Source organism: Saccopteryx leptura, chromosome 5 (genome assembly GCF_036850995.1).
Source record: "Saccopteryx leptura isolate mSacLep1 chromosome 5, mSacLep1_pri_phased_curated, whole genome shotgun sequence".
Classification (NCBI taxonomy): domain Eukaryota; kingdom Metazoa; phylum Chordata; class Mammalia; order Chiroptera; family Emballonuridae; genus Saccopteryx; species Saccopteryx leptura.
Genome location: NC_089507.1, coordinates 8273861 through 8286671, shown reverse-complemented (window position 1 = coordinate 8286671; position 12811 = coordinate 8273861).

Below are 12811 nucleotides of genomic sequence, written 5' to 3'. Positions count from 1 at the left end.
CCCCTGGAGTCTCAGGCACAGGCCCCCGGCAGCCCACGCGGGCGCTCGGGCACAGGCCCCCGGCAGCCCACGCGGGCACTCGGGCACAGGCCCCCGGCAGCCCACGCAGGCGCCCGGGCACAGGCCCCCGGCAGCCCACGCGGGCACTCGGGCACAGGCCCCCGGCAGCCCACGCAGGCGCCCGGGCACAGGCCCCCGGCAACTCACGCAGGCGCCCGGGCACAGGCCCCCCGGCAGCCCACGCAGGCGCCCGGGCACAGGCCCCCCGGCAGCCCACGCAGGCGCTCGGGCACAGGCCCCCCGGCAGCCCACGCAGGCGCTCGGGCACAGGCCCCCCGGCAGCCCACGCAGGCGCCCGGGCACAGGCCCCCCGGCAGCCCACGCGGGCGCTCGGGCACAGCCCCCCGGCAGCCCACGCGGGCACTCGGGCACAGGCCCTCAACAGCCCACGCAGGCGCTCGGGCACAGGCCCTCAGCAGCCCACGCAGGCGCTCGGGCACAGGCCCCCGGCAGCTCCCGCGGGCGCTCGGGCACAGGCCCCCGGCAGCCCACGCAGGCGCTCGGGCACAGGCCCCCGGCAGCCCACGCGGGCACTCGGGCACAGGCCCCCGGCAGCCCACGCAGGCGCTCGGGCACAGGCCCCCGGCAGCCCACGCAGGCGCTCGGGCACAGGCCCCTGGCAGCTCACGCAGGCGCTCGCACGCTAATGAGATGGCTGTTTAGTGCTCTGTGTCCGCAGCGCTGGCCTCTGGGGGCACGAGGGCATTCTGCAGAAACAGACAGCCAGTCTCATGCCCCACTGGCAGCTTCTTATCCTGTCCTTCTTCTCTCCCACATTCCGCTATAAATTGCTTTTATCTTTCACCACCATTAACTCGTTGAAACTGCATAATAGCTTTGCCAGGCAATACCTCATCCTTGTCCTTGTCAACAGAAAGTAAGGTCCAGCGAGGTAGGGCACTCTGGTGAAGCGTGTTCTGCTGGAAAGGGATGAAACCAGCTCGAGCAGAGACTCTGAAATCCTCCCCACCTGCTCCTCAGTGGAGCACGTTTGTTCTCGTGCCATTTTCTCTGTAAAAACCAAATTAATTGAATGCTTTGCATAGAATGGATAGTGCTAAATCACATCAGATTAAATTGTGGCAAGACTCAATAAACAAGTGGAAAAGAAAGAAAGAGGTTTAATCCAGAGAGTGTGAATTCACATTTCCCTCCCAAATGTCTTTACATTGCAGCTCACTTGAAGGAAGATGAAACTGGAAGTCTGAACAAAATCACGAGGAATGAGGTTTCCACAGGAAAATTAATGTGCCAGTCCAATCTGAAGACCTGTATCGAAGTCACAGATCTCGCCTTTATTTCAAAACATTGCTGAATAAGTTTAAATAAAATGGTTGAGCTAGAGATTCATCCTTTCTTTTAACCCTCCGATTTGTCTGACCTTTCTGATTAGCCAGCCGAAGGCTGGCTTCCGTGGCGTCAGACAGGAGGCCACTGCAGTGTAAAATCACATGAAGAAAGGACTCAGAGAGGGCACTGAAGGAGAGGGAGGGACATCAGATCGCAGTGGGGACGGCTGACACTGCTGAGTGGAGGTGTGGCTGCACTTGCGCTCGGTGTCCTCTCTCCAGCTGCTCGCTCAGGCCCAGGGCCCCATGGTGACACCCAGGAGCTGTGCGCAGACGGCTCCTCAGCGACCTCACAGAGAATGGAGACTTCCTGTCCTAGGACTCTGGGAATCATCGTAATCCTGATGTAGGCAGCTCATGGGTGGAGGAGGAGAACTGCTGAACTGTGACGAAAGGGGGCGGAAAGCCCGCAGGGAATCTGGCACCGGCACCGCGCCTGGGCTCCGATGCCCAGAGCACATCTCCATTCGTCGTCCAAGGTCAGTGAAGCCCAAACATGGGAGCCAACGCCACGGACACCGACACCGACACCGTCTGGGCCCGTGGAGAGAGCCTGCACGACAGGAGTCAGAACCCAATGGACTTGGAGGCTTGGCTGTGACTCACTGGAATAAGAATAAGCTACCCAGGCCCCTGGGTCGCTCTGGGTCTACATTTCCTCCACCTAGAAAAACGTGGATCGTCAGGTCTTCCGTGCCTGTCTCAGACGCTCCCCGCATCTCTTCTGGAAGGACCCTTTTCCCCTGAACCATGTGCGAGGGCCTCCCTGCCCTCTTCCGTGATCAGCTTCCTCACGTTCGCCCTCGTGGACGATGACTGGAGCACGATTCACTGGCAGGCTGTCAGCATCACCTGGGCTGCTCTTCATCCCGGCTGTGTGAGCTGCCCGGAGCGGGCTCTGCCTCGGAGTGAGGGCCGCTCTCTGCCGCCCCATGCCGGGCGCAGGCTCTTCCGTCCACTGAGGAGCCGGTGCAAAAGAAGAGACTCCAGCTCTAAACCTCGTCCTGACAGCTCATTGTGGACAGAGCCTCGACTCATGAAATAGAAGTCCCGCTCTAGTATGAGATAGAAACACTGTGCGCTGTGTATCCTTCTGACCATCATGGTTTGTAGGACAGCTTTCCGTTCTACAACAGAAGCCCAGAGAACAAGGGTTAAACCGTAAGACAACAAAACGCCACTCCAAATCCTTAACGGGGAAAACCAGAGGCTGGCTGATGAAATAACGTATTCAGTACAAAACAGAATAAAAGGGGAAAATGATGAATATAATCACTTCAGTGTCAGGACTTCTCCCAAAGGGAAGAAGCAGGGGACGCCAATCTCTCTTAGAAATGCAGAAGGGTGACCTCGGTCTTGTTTTCTTGGCCGTGCCAGAGCTGCACCCACTTTCCAGGGCTGCTCACGTCTACCCGAAATGCACCTTGGCTGACAGCGATGACCACGAAGCTTCCTGTGGAGCAACATATATTTCTTATTTTTTCCTTCTGGCAAGAGATCTCAGACAATGCGCTTAATTATATGACGCCTCAGTTTTCCTGTCTTTAAAATGAACGTCACTGGCGCAGTTCTTCTTACATCCATGGGGAGTTTGGGGGGACAAAGGAGATGACAACTCAAAAGGTTCTTTGTAAAGTACCAAACAGAAATACACGCGCCCTATGTGTATGCAGAGCATGGGGCAAAAATTAGGTTTACAGGAGTGAGTTTATTCTTGTGTTGTTATTTATTAATTATTGTATTATTTTCCATATGGACAGCTGTAGACCTATTTTTGCCACCCTGTATGTATGTATGTATGTGTATCACATATATATGATTCTAAATCTCACGGCAGGATATCCGCCCCCTGCTTCTTGCTGTAGGCAGGCATGGAAGTGCTCACATAAATAAGCGCAGTGCTAAGCTTGGATACCATGTGCTCTGTCGCTGGAACCTCGCCCCCCTCCCCTTGTAGGAGATGGAAATGGTTGCCATCTCTTTACAGAGGAGCAAAGAAGCAACACGCCTAAGCCCCGGAGTGATGCCCTTCTCTGGTGCGGAGGCCAGACTTGGCGGTCCTTCCGAGTATTTGACAGAGCTGCAGTGAGAAAAGTTGGGTGAACTGTTACCCCTAAACCTCTCACCGCCTGTTTTAACCGTCTGAGCTTGAGCAAGGTACGGCGAGGCCAGACAGATGTCGATCCAGAGAGACAGAAATAAAAAGTTCCACATTTTTATTATGCTTGCCATTCCCTAGCGAGAACAGCACAAAGGTCGGTGACAGGCAGAGGAAGAGGAACCATGACGAGCATTTTTGTGGCGGTTTGTGCAGGAAGGAAGGGGCAAGACAGGGCAAGCAGGCTTGGGATTGGCTAGTGTAAATAATTCCTGCAGGCTCTGAGGTGAAGGAGCTGTTTGGGGTCACCCAGGACCCGGGTGGCTCTGGGACAATGAAGGCAGGCATGTCATGTCCTGAAATATGTGATCCCAATGAAGGTGGAGGATGAGGGTGTTCGTAGGCTGCTCAGTTAGGAGAACTGACCAGCTTCCAGCTAGAGCTTCCAAACTGGGTCAAAACAGCAAACCATCGAGCCAACAAAAGCTGTCATATGTCATCTAATGCTTAGAGAACACATGTGATAATTTATTATAATTTTTCTTTTCTAACAATAGTAAAGAAGATAACATATTTAAGAAGATAATATATGCACTGGCAATAAAAAAAGTAAGAGATTCAGTTTAAGGTCAAATCTCAGCTATCTTGCTTACTAACTATATGAACTTGGACAAAACTTTTAACCACTTTATGTCCCTGTTCATATATATATCACAATAGAACTTAATCAGTGCTTTATAGTGAGTTCTCAATATATATTAGCTTTAAAATATAGTATCTAAATAAAGTTACATAAAGCTGTACTTGTTCCCTCAGAACAGTTTATAAAATTCTGCTATCCTATCCTATTCAAATGATAGCATTTAAGTGAAAAATGACAACTTATTACAGAATCTAAGATCAAGCTTATTGGAATGAATGCAAATAAAAATGGAACAATAACATTTAAAAATCTTAAAATATTAAAGTGATAGATAAAATAAAAAGGATTCTTGTGAAAATTAATGAATGCCTGTGTTACCATATCCATCTTATTGATGGAGTCACTGAAAATTAATGAAGGGACTAGATCATAGACCTAAGGTATGTTTAGTATATTTAACTCATCCATTGTCTTATTACTAATGCAGATGTAAATTATAAAGAAAAAGTGTGAGCCCAGGTAGAACCTTGAGAGTCATCTGGTTTGGCGCCATCAGTTTAGAAATGGACTTCCCTAGTGTGAGAGAGGAATCTCATCTCTACTGTCCTTGGAGAAACTGAGTCCCAGGATTGCTGGAGCAGAGCAGATGCAAGTCCCCTTCTCTTAGTTGGGCTTTAGATTTTGCAGAAGGCCAGGCCTCAGATACCCAGAGGCAGGAATGGCGTCAGGAAAGCATGACCCCTTTGCTTCTTCACTGCTCGTGTCCTGCCGTTCTCCATTGGCCGGTGCTCCTCCTCCACGTGGACACCAGGGAAAGAGACCGATGCGGGCCACGGAAAGCGCTGTCGGTTTGCAGAAGTCACTCCTCACTTTGATTCTCACGATTAACATAGGCTGCAGACGATGCTCCTTCCAAAGCAATGTTGTTAAGATTCAACTCACGTGGCCAACACGGTGACTAGCACATCATAGGTCAGAGAAAAGTGCTTATTTGGTCTTAGTAGGTTTTCACTAAATGTTTAATGTAACTTCTCTCTCTCTCTCTCTTTTTTTTTTTAATTCTCCCAAGTATAGTACCACAATCCCTTTAATGATCTTCTGGAGAGTTCTATTATCATTCCAAAGCCCATCACCTGTATGTCAGAATGAATAGGGGTAAGAGATATGGCAGCATCCTTCATGTAACATCCGTCAGACATGTACAAACAGTGTCTCCCGTGTCCTGTGTCTCATGGGATATTCTCTTAGGTCTCTTCCCACAATCATTCATCACTCTGTGCTTCTGTGTTGTCATTTATTAATACTCAAATGCTCGATACTTATTATTTTGGTGGGGAAAACAAAGATGTTTCAGACATGGAGAGGAACTCTGTGTATCACCAAGAGCATCTGTGAAGAAAATATCTCTCTTGAATGACAGGAATGGTGATGTCACTCTTTTTTTTTGTCAAACTCCAAGATCCAAGGATCGGGGTAGGCAAACCTGCCACCTGCCCCAAGCCAAGCTGTGCCGAGATCAATGTTTACACTGTGTGGCAGCACATATAAAATAAACAACGTGGGAAGAAGGCTCACCATCTATTTTTAAATGCTGCCTTCCATTTTGAACTGAACATGTACAATTTCTGTTTAGCGATTTCAGCTAATTGTTGGATTAACATTTTTGGGAACAGATTGCAAACTTCAAAATGAGAAAGATCGTTTTAGCGAGGGAAGCTAGGCAGCTGTCAGGGAGTTGGAATTAACATACATTTGCATAACAGATGTACAGTAAGGTATCTATGACAGACAATCACGGAATATTAATGCTATAGACCACGACATCATTTACGTAAATGCTGTCTGCTGGGTATTGAGGTTGGTGCGTTCTTCGCAGAACACAAAGGGCCAGAGGATGGAACAGATGCATCCGACACGCCAATGCATCTTAATTTATGACATCCTCATGAAAGGCCTTGTGGTGTGATTTCAGATTCTATTACAAATAATTTGAAGATAAAGGCACTCCATAATTATCTTTTCCCCTACAGTCAGTCTCTCTCACAGGAAGAGGGCTCATTTGTGGACGGCCATTTTCATACTCTCAGGAGAGAAGCATTCTTTTTATGAAGTCAGGGTAGGGTAAGGAAGAAAAGGGAATCAATCGTTCCTGAAAGTCAACACTGTGCACGCAATAGATTTGGCGATTAACATGTTGTCAGACACCTGTCACAGAGCCACTCATCCCCCGTTTGAATGAAGCAGCAGGTGATTCTACAGCAGGTTTCAAACAGTATCTTTTAGAAAGTCAATCAGTGTGGAAGTATACAACACACATTTGGTGGAGTCAACATTATGAATATATGTCAAGCTTGTCCTGTGTGCAAAGCACTGGTTTCCTTTCTTTGGTATCTTAATCAATTCTTTGCCGTCTTGCAGCCAGTCTCTATAGAACATTCTTCCCCGTAATTGTATTCCACAGACTTGTTTGCCTTCTTGACCTCCCAGTGTAGAACCAGTTCTTAACTGGCTCATTAAAAATGTTGTGCGTTTGATCCATATCTATTTTAGCACATAATATGTGCCAGACGTCGGGCTAGGTGCTGAGTATGCAGAGGCACAACTTTCGTCCTAATGGTTCACTGTCTGGTGAGGATGACAGTGACAGTCAGGCAGGCGACAAATGTTTAGTGAGCAGTTGCTATGCATTAGGCATTGTCAAGATGCTGGAGGTGCAGCGAAGGGCATTCTCTGCCTTTAAAGCACTTTATATGTGGCTACAGGGAGACCCTCAGTGGGTAGCCAGATAAATTAGATGCGCTCAGGGGCCAGTGAAATAAGGTCATGTGAGAGAGCATGAGCAGGACTCACTGGGCATCAGGCTTTATTTTACCTGGTAAAGGACCTCCCTATCATAGTAACAACAGACCTCGGTGGTGAGAAGGAGGAAGCCCTAAGGAGTGTCTGCAGTAATATCATTCAAGTAGAAGAAATGGCTAAGGCAAAGTCCCTGAGACGGAGTACATAAGCATGCAAATAATTTATTCACGAGGAGGTAAGTTCCAAGTATCACGTACTTTGTACATATCGTGGATGGAGACAAGGGAAAGCGCTCCTGATGCAGCTGCATTAGAATAAAGGTCGGGAATGTTGGCAGAAATAATTCTCTCGTGCAGAGCCTTTTATGCATTGGAGGCCAGGGTGTAGGGAGAAGTGAACTCTTCCACAAAGAGAACATATCATCTTTGTGGATGCAAAAAAGCAGGACACTTCCTGAGAATTGCATTTTGTGTGTATGTGGCCAGATCATAAATTTTTTTTTTTTTGGGGGGGGGAAGTGTCTGAACACAAAACTGTAAAGGTGGGGTCAGGGTTAGACTGAATAAAATTTGTGTGCTAAACTGCAGTGTCTATTTTATTAATTTTCTATTCAAGTATAGTTGTCATATGATCTCACTGGTGATATTAGCTTCAGGTGTACAATATAGTGATTCAGTACTTTAATACTTTACAATGTGATCATCCCACTCATTCTGGTGATCGCATGTCTGTGGAGGTCTTGGGGTGAGGGACTAAGCAGACTTCCGATGTGCTAACTCGTCTGGAGACACCAGTGCATCTGGGAGAGAGGACAATGAAACATGCTAAGACATGTTTCCCGGTATTGGGGGAACACCTTTCACTTATGGGGTGCACACTGTTCTTAGGAGTGATTGGAGTTCAGGAAATTAGAATTAACTTGTGACAGGAAGACTTAGAGATGTGTGGATGCTCTGGAATTAGAGTACACGTGGACGAGGGTGGGAGTGGATCTGTTAGGAAGGAGAGAGGACAGATTTCAGAGTGCCATTGAATTCTGGTCAACAAGTTTCATCTGCAAGATAGATAATGGAAGCCATTTAAGTATTTCATGGAAAGAATGACATACTCAATTTTGCTTTAAAAAAATCACTCCTAAAACAATGTGGAGAATGGATTGGAAGAGAGCAAGACAATAAAGAAAACTAAAAAAGTGGTAGGTGGTTGCAGTAGTACAGATGAGAAACGGTGAGAGTAGTTCAGACTAAGGTTGAAGATGGGAATGGGCAGGAGACTATGAAATACTTGATGGAGAGGATAAAGAAAGTGTGGTGATTGATTGAGTGTAGGTACAAAGAAGAAAGTAAAGATCAAAATGACTCCCAAATTTAAAGATTGGGCCACTAGATGAAAAGTGAGATTCTTTAATGATGGCTCAAAAGGTGATGAGTTTATTTTTCAGACATTTGAACTCTAAGAGAGGATGTCTACTAACTATTTTACTTATGGACATAGAACTCGATAAAGACTGGATTGGATCTAGACATATAAAAGATGTTGGTGTAGAAAGCTTGGGATAGTAAGTGGAGCCTTAGGAATAGGAGGGAGGCCCTGGCCTAGTGACTTGGTGGATAAAGCATCATCCAGGCACATCAAGGCCACAGGTTCAATCCCTGGGCAGGGCACATATGAGAAGCAATCATTGAGTGCTCAACTAAATGGAACAACTAAGTGGAACAATGAGTTGAAGCCTCTCTTTCTCTCTCTCTCTCTCTCTCTCTCTCTCCTTCTCTCTCTCTCTCTCTCCCTCTCTCTCTCTCTCTCTCTGTCTCTCTCTCTCAACCATAAGAAACATTTTTTATATGATAAGAGAGATTGTAGGTAAAAGGAAAAAACACACAAGATAGAGTCCCATGCAACACCAGCATTTATATGGCTTTTTGATCCAAGAACTCTCCTTGTGGTTGATGTTAGGATTAGCTAGATAAATAGGACTTCACAAAGCAGACCAAAAAGGGACAGCCTCAGAGGCAAAAGTAAGAGTGTGGGAGGTCACAGAGTGTAGCCGCTCCTGGAGGAAAGGGTAGTACATAAGGTGTACCTCTCTGAGAGTTTATTCAGAAAAAAAAAAACCTTTAAAAAATATTTAAGAAAATAATAATGATAGCACGTGGTGACTTTAGGGCAAACACTTCCAATGGAATAGTGATGTTAAATATAAACGACATTGTATTAACACATGAGTATGAAGTGAGGACCCGACAGGCAGTTTGGGCAATGAAATGTGAAGGTGGGGAGTGGAGTGGGAGCTGGGGGAAGATGAGAGGTTGGAGGTTTTGATGTGCGTGCGTGTGTGTGTATGCCTGTGTGCATGTATGTGTGTGTTTCAAATGAGAATGACTCGATCAGGTTCAGTATCTGGTGGAATGTATCTATAAACAGGGAAATGTCGCAGATGCGGGGGAGAAGATGCCAGATCAGTCCAGTGGGGACGCTGAGGGGGCAGGAGGGGTTCCTCTCATGAAGAAAGAGCCAAGGATCGTCCTTCTAAACAGAAAGAACGTTTGGGAGGGCGAGTTTGTAAGGTTAGCGGTAGACACTGGAAGAACTTCTAAGGGCTTCAAGAGCTTCTCATCTCTCTGTAATGTAGAGAAGATAGCATCTGGTAAGCGTGATGAAGTAAAATGTCAAAGCTCTAAACCTAAAGAAGAACCAGGCAGGTTTGAAATAGCTGCTGCGAGAGAAGCACTCAGCGCAGAAACCTGGCAGTGCGGGCAGAGGCGGGTTCAGGCTCCAGCGCATGCGCTCTGGCAGTGCGGGCAGAGGCGGGTTCAGGCTCCAGCGCATGCGCTCTGGCAGTGCGGGCAGAGGCCGATTCAGGCTCCAGCGCATGCGCTCTTCCCATTGAGGCACGGTGCCTCCTCAGTGCTCTCCTGCAGAGCTCTGGAAGCGGCACGCTCCAAATTAAGAGGAAACAGTACTTCGTCTATAAAGCAGAATATGCTGGTGCTCATATTGGATCAACTCTACCGTCATCTTCCAACCTTAACCTCTGCTCACGCCCTCACTCTCCAGCCAGATAAGCCTGAGACTGTTTTCTGCCAAATGTGTTAGTCATCACAGGAACATTCCCATTTTCACTGTGTTCTTTAAACAATCTGAGTGAGTGAACTCTGCTTGGACAAACGTCAACACAAACCATCATAACAAATTCCCGCAGTCGGCTGGCCCGTGGATCTGACCTCACGCACTCATCCCCTCTTTCTCGTTGTCTGTTCCCGAAGTCCACGCGTGCGTTTCAGAGCTAGACCAAGACAAGGGACTAAAAATACGCTGTTTTAGCAGCTTCCTGTGATTTCCACCATTTCTCTCAGGGCATATGAATCAGGTTAATTTTTAATACAGGACAAGGAAGCATGTTGTCATAACGGGACAGGTGACACCGTGAGGTCACAATCCACCAGACCCTGCTAGTACTTGGGGAAAGGTTGAGAGATCACTTATGAAGAAATACGGAGCCTATTCCTGAGTTAGAGATAAACAAGTTGGCCTAAGCTACTTCGTAAATTTTTCCCTCAATTCCACGGTTATCGTCTCAGGGAAGGAAAGTTACCTACAATAAAAACAAAAGTGTTGCACATGAGGAAACTGAAGATCCATAAATGTTAATATTCTTAGGAACAACATGGTGAAAAATAAATATGACCAAGGAATGGATAGACTTATATCCTAGCTCATTTATTTATTAGCCAAATGACCCTAAGCAACTTACCTAACATTTCTAACACCATTTTCTACTGTATAAAAGTAAGATGATGTATATCTGGCTTGAGGGTTATTTTAAAGTTGGGTTGACCAATTTAGTAGCCACTCACCCCAGGTGGCTCTTGAAATTTCAATTAGTTCAAATTAAATATTAAAAAATCAATTCCTCAGTTGGATTATACACATTTGAAGTGCTCAATGGCCACACGTGCTGATGGCATACAGATATACATCATTTCCATCATTACAAAAAGCTTTGACAGCACTTTCTTAAGGATGAGAGACAATATGTAAAAAAAAAAAAAAATGCCCAACATATATTAGTTACTCCTAGGTGATATTTAGCATTTTGTTAATCATAACTGATCTTTAAGGCTATGTGCCATAATCCGCATGAAGTGTGTCACATGTATTATTTAGTGTGCTTTTCACTCCCATTCCATCAGTGAGAAAATGAAGATTTGAAGAAGTTAATTAACCCAAGTTTATAAATATCAGGAGCTTTTACTTATAGGAATGTGTTCAAAATCACAAAGAAGAATTTGTCAGAAATAGATTTCAAAAACCCATTTGTCTGAGCACAGCCTGCATTTTACTTGCCTGACAAGGTGCTGTTATGTGCACTGAGAATAACAGGAAAACTCTAGCCGCGGTGAAGGGCAGGTTGAGGATTCTGAAGATTTTATGTGGAAGAGAGAAGAACCGGGTAGAGGAGGCCTTTGTATGTAAAGAAAATAAGGGCTAAAGTAAATGGCCTCTAAGTTCTATAATTGTAGACTCCAGGATAGTGAAAGGCCTCATATTACATGTTCTATTCTGTCAGAAATAATTGGAAGATGTAGTTATTTATTGCAGGAAATAGAGGTATTTCCTCTTTTGTTTTTGCCAATCAATACCTGCCTCTTTGAGGAGACCTATGCTCTGAGAAAAGTGCGAAGAGGAGAAATTTGATCTTGAAAGCAAAGAAATAGGTTGGGAAGTGGCTTTAAGTAGTTGAGTGTAAGATTTTTATCAATAAGACAAATTATGCTTTTAAGATGTGCTATTTTTGCCCAAATTATATGCTTCAAAAGTAAGTCAAGACATTCAAGTAATAAATGTGACAGTGTCTTGTTAAACATATTCCTGATTTTTAAACATCAAAAACTACAAAGTATTTAATAATAATATAATAACAAGAATAACAATCTCTTGATGAACATATTCTGAATAAATTAATATTTTAAGAGTGGTTATAATTGTCAAGGTAAACTAGATTATGTGACAATCACATACCAAGAGAGCTCAGTGATCTAAGCCAAAAAAGAGTTGATTTCTCACTCATAACACTGGTACCCTGAGTAAGTCTAGCTTTCCTCGGTGACTGTCTTCCAGATGATGACTCAGGGACCCAATATCTAGAACCTGTGTTTTTCAAAAGCTAGGGAGTCATAAAGGATACTTAGAGTCCAAGCTGAGAAGTACTTTACATTGCTGCTGTCCACATTCTGGTCACCAGAATGAACACAGCTCATAGTCCCCAAGTCAACCATAAGAGGTCCTGGCATATGTTGCCTTGCTGTAAAAGTCCAAATGTAATGAACACATGGTCTTGTCTCTGAATCAGAGACAATAAAACATGTTTAGCTTACATGCATCTGCAACTGCTTATTAAAAACAAAAAACTGCCCTGGCCTGATGGCTCAGCAGTAGAGCATTGGCCCGGTGTGTGGATGTCCTGGGTTCAATTCCTGGTCAGGGCACACAGGAGAAGTGCCCATCTGCTTCTCCACCCTTCTCCTTTCCTTTCTCTCTATCTCTCTCTTCCTCTCCCACAGCCAAGACTCCACTGGAGCAAAGTTGGCCCAGGCTCTGAGGATGGCTCCATGGCCTCTGCCTCAGGCTCTAGAATGGCTCTGGTTGCAATGGGGCAATGCCTCAGATGGGCAAAGCATCACCCCCCTAGTGAGTATGCTGGGTGGATCCCAGTCAGGAGCATGCGGGAGTCTATCTGACTGCCTCCCATCCTCTAACTTCAAAAAAAAAAGCCCCTTTGCTTTTAAGTAGATAGTAATTGTATTTTTCCAAAACTCTCCATTTCCTTAAATGCATTCTACCTCACCCTTACCAGACTTGATT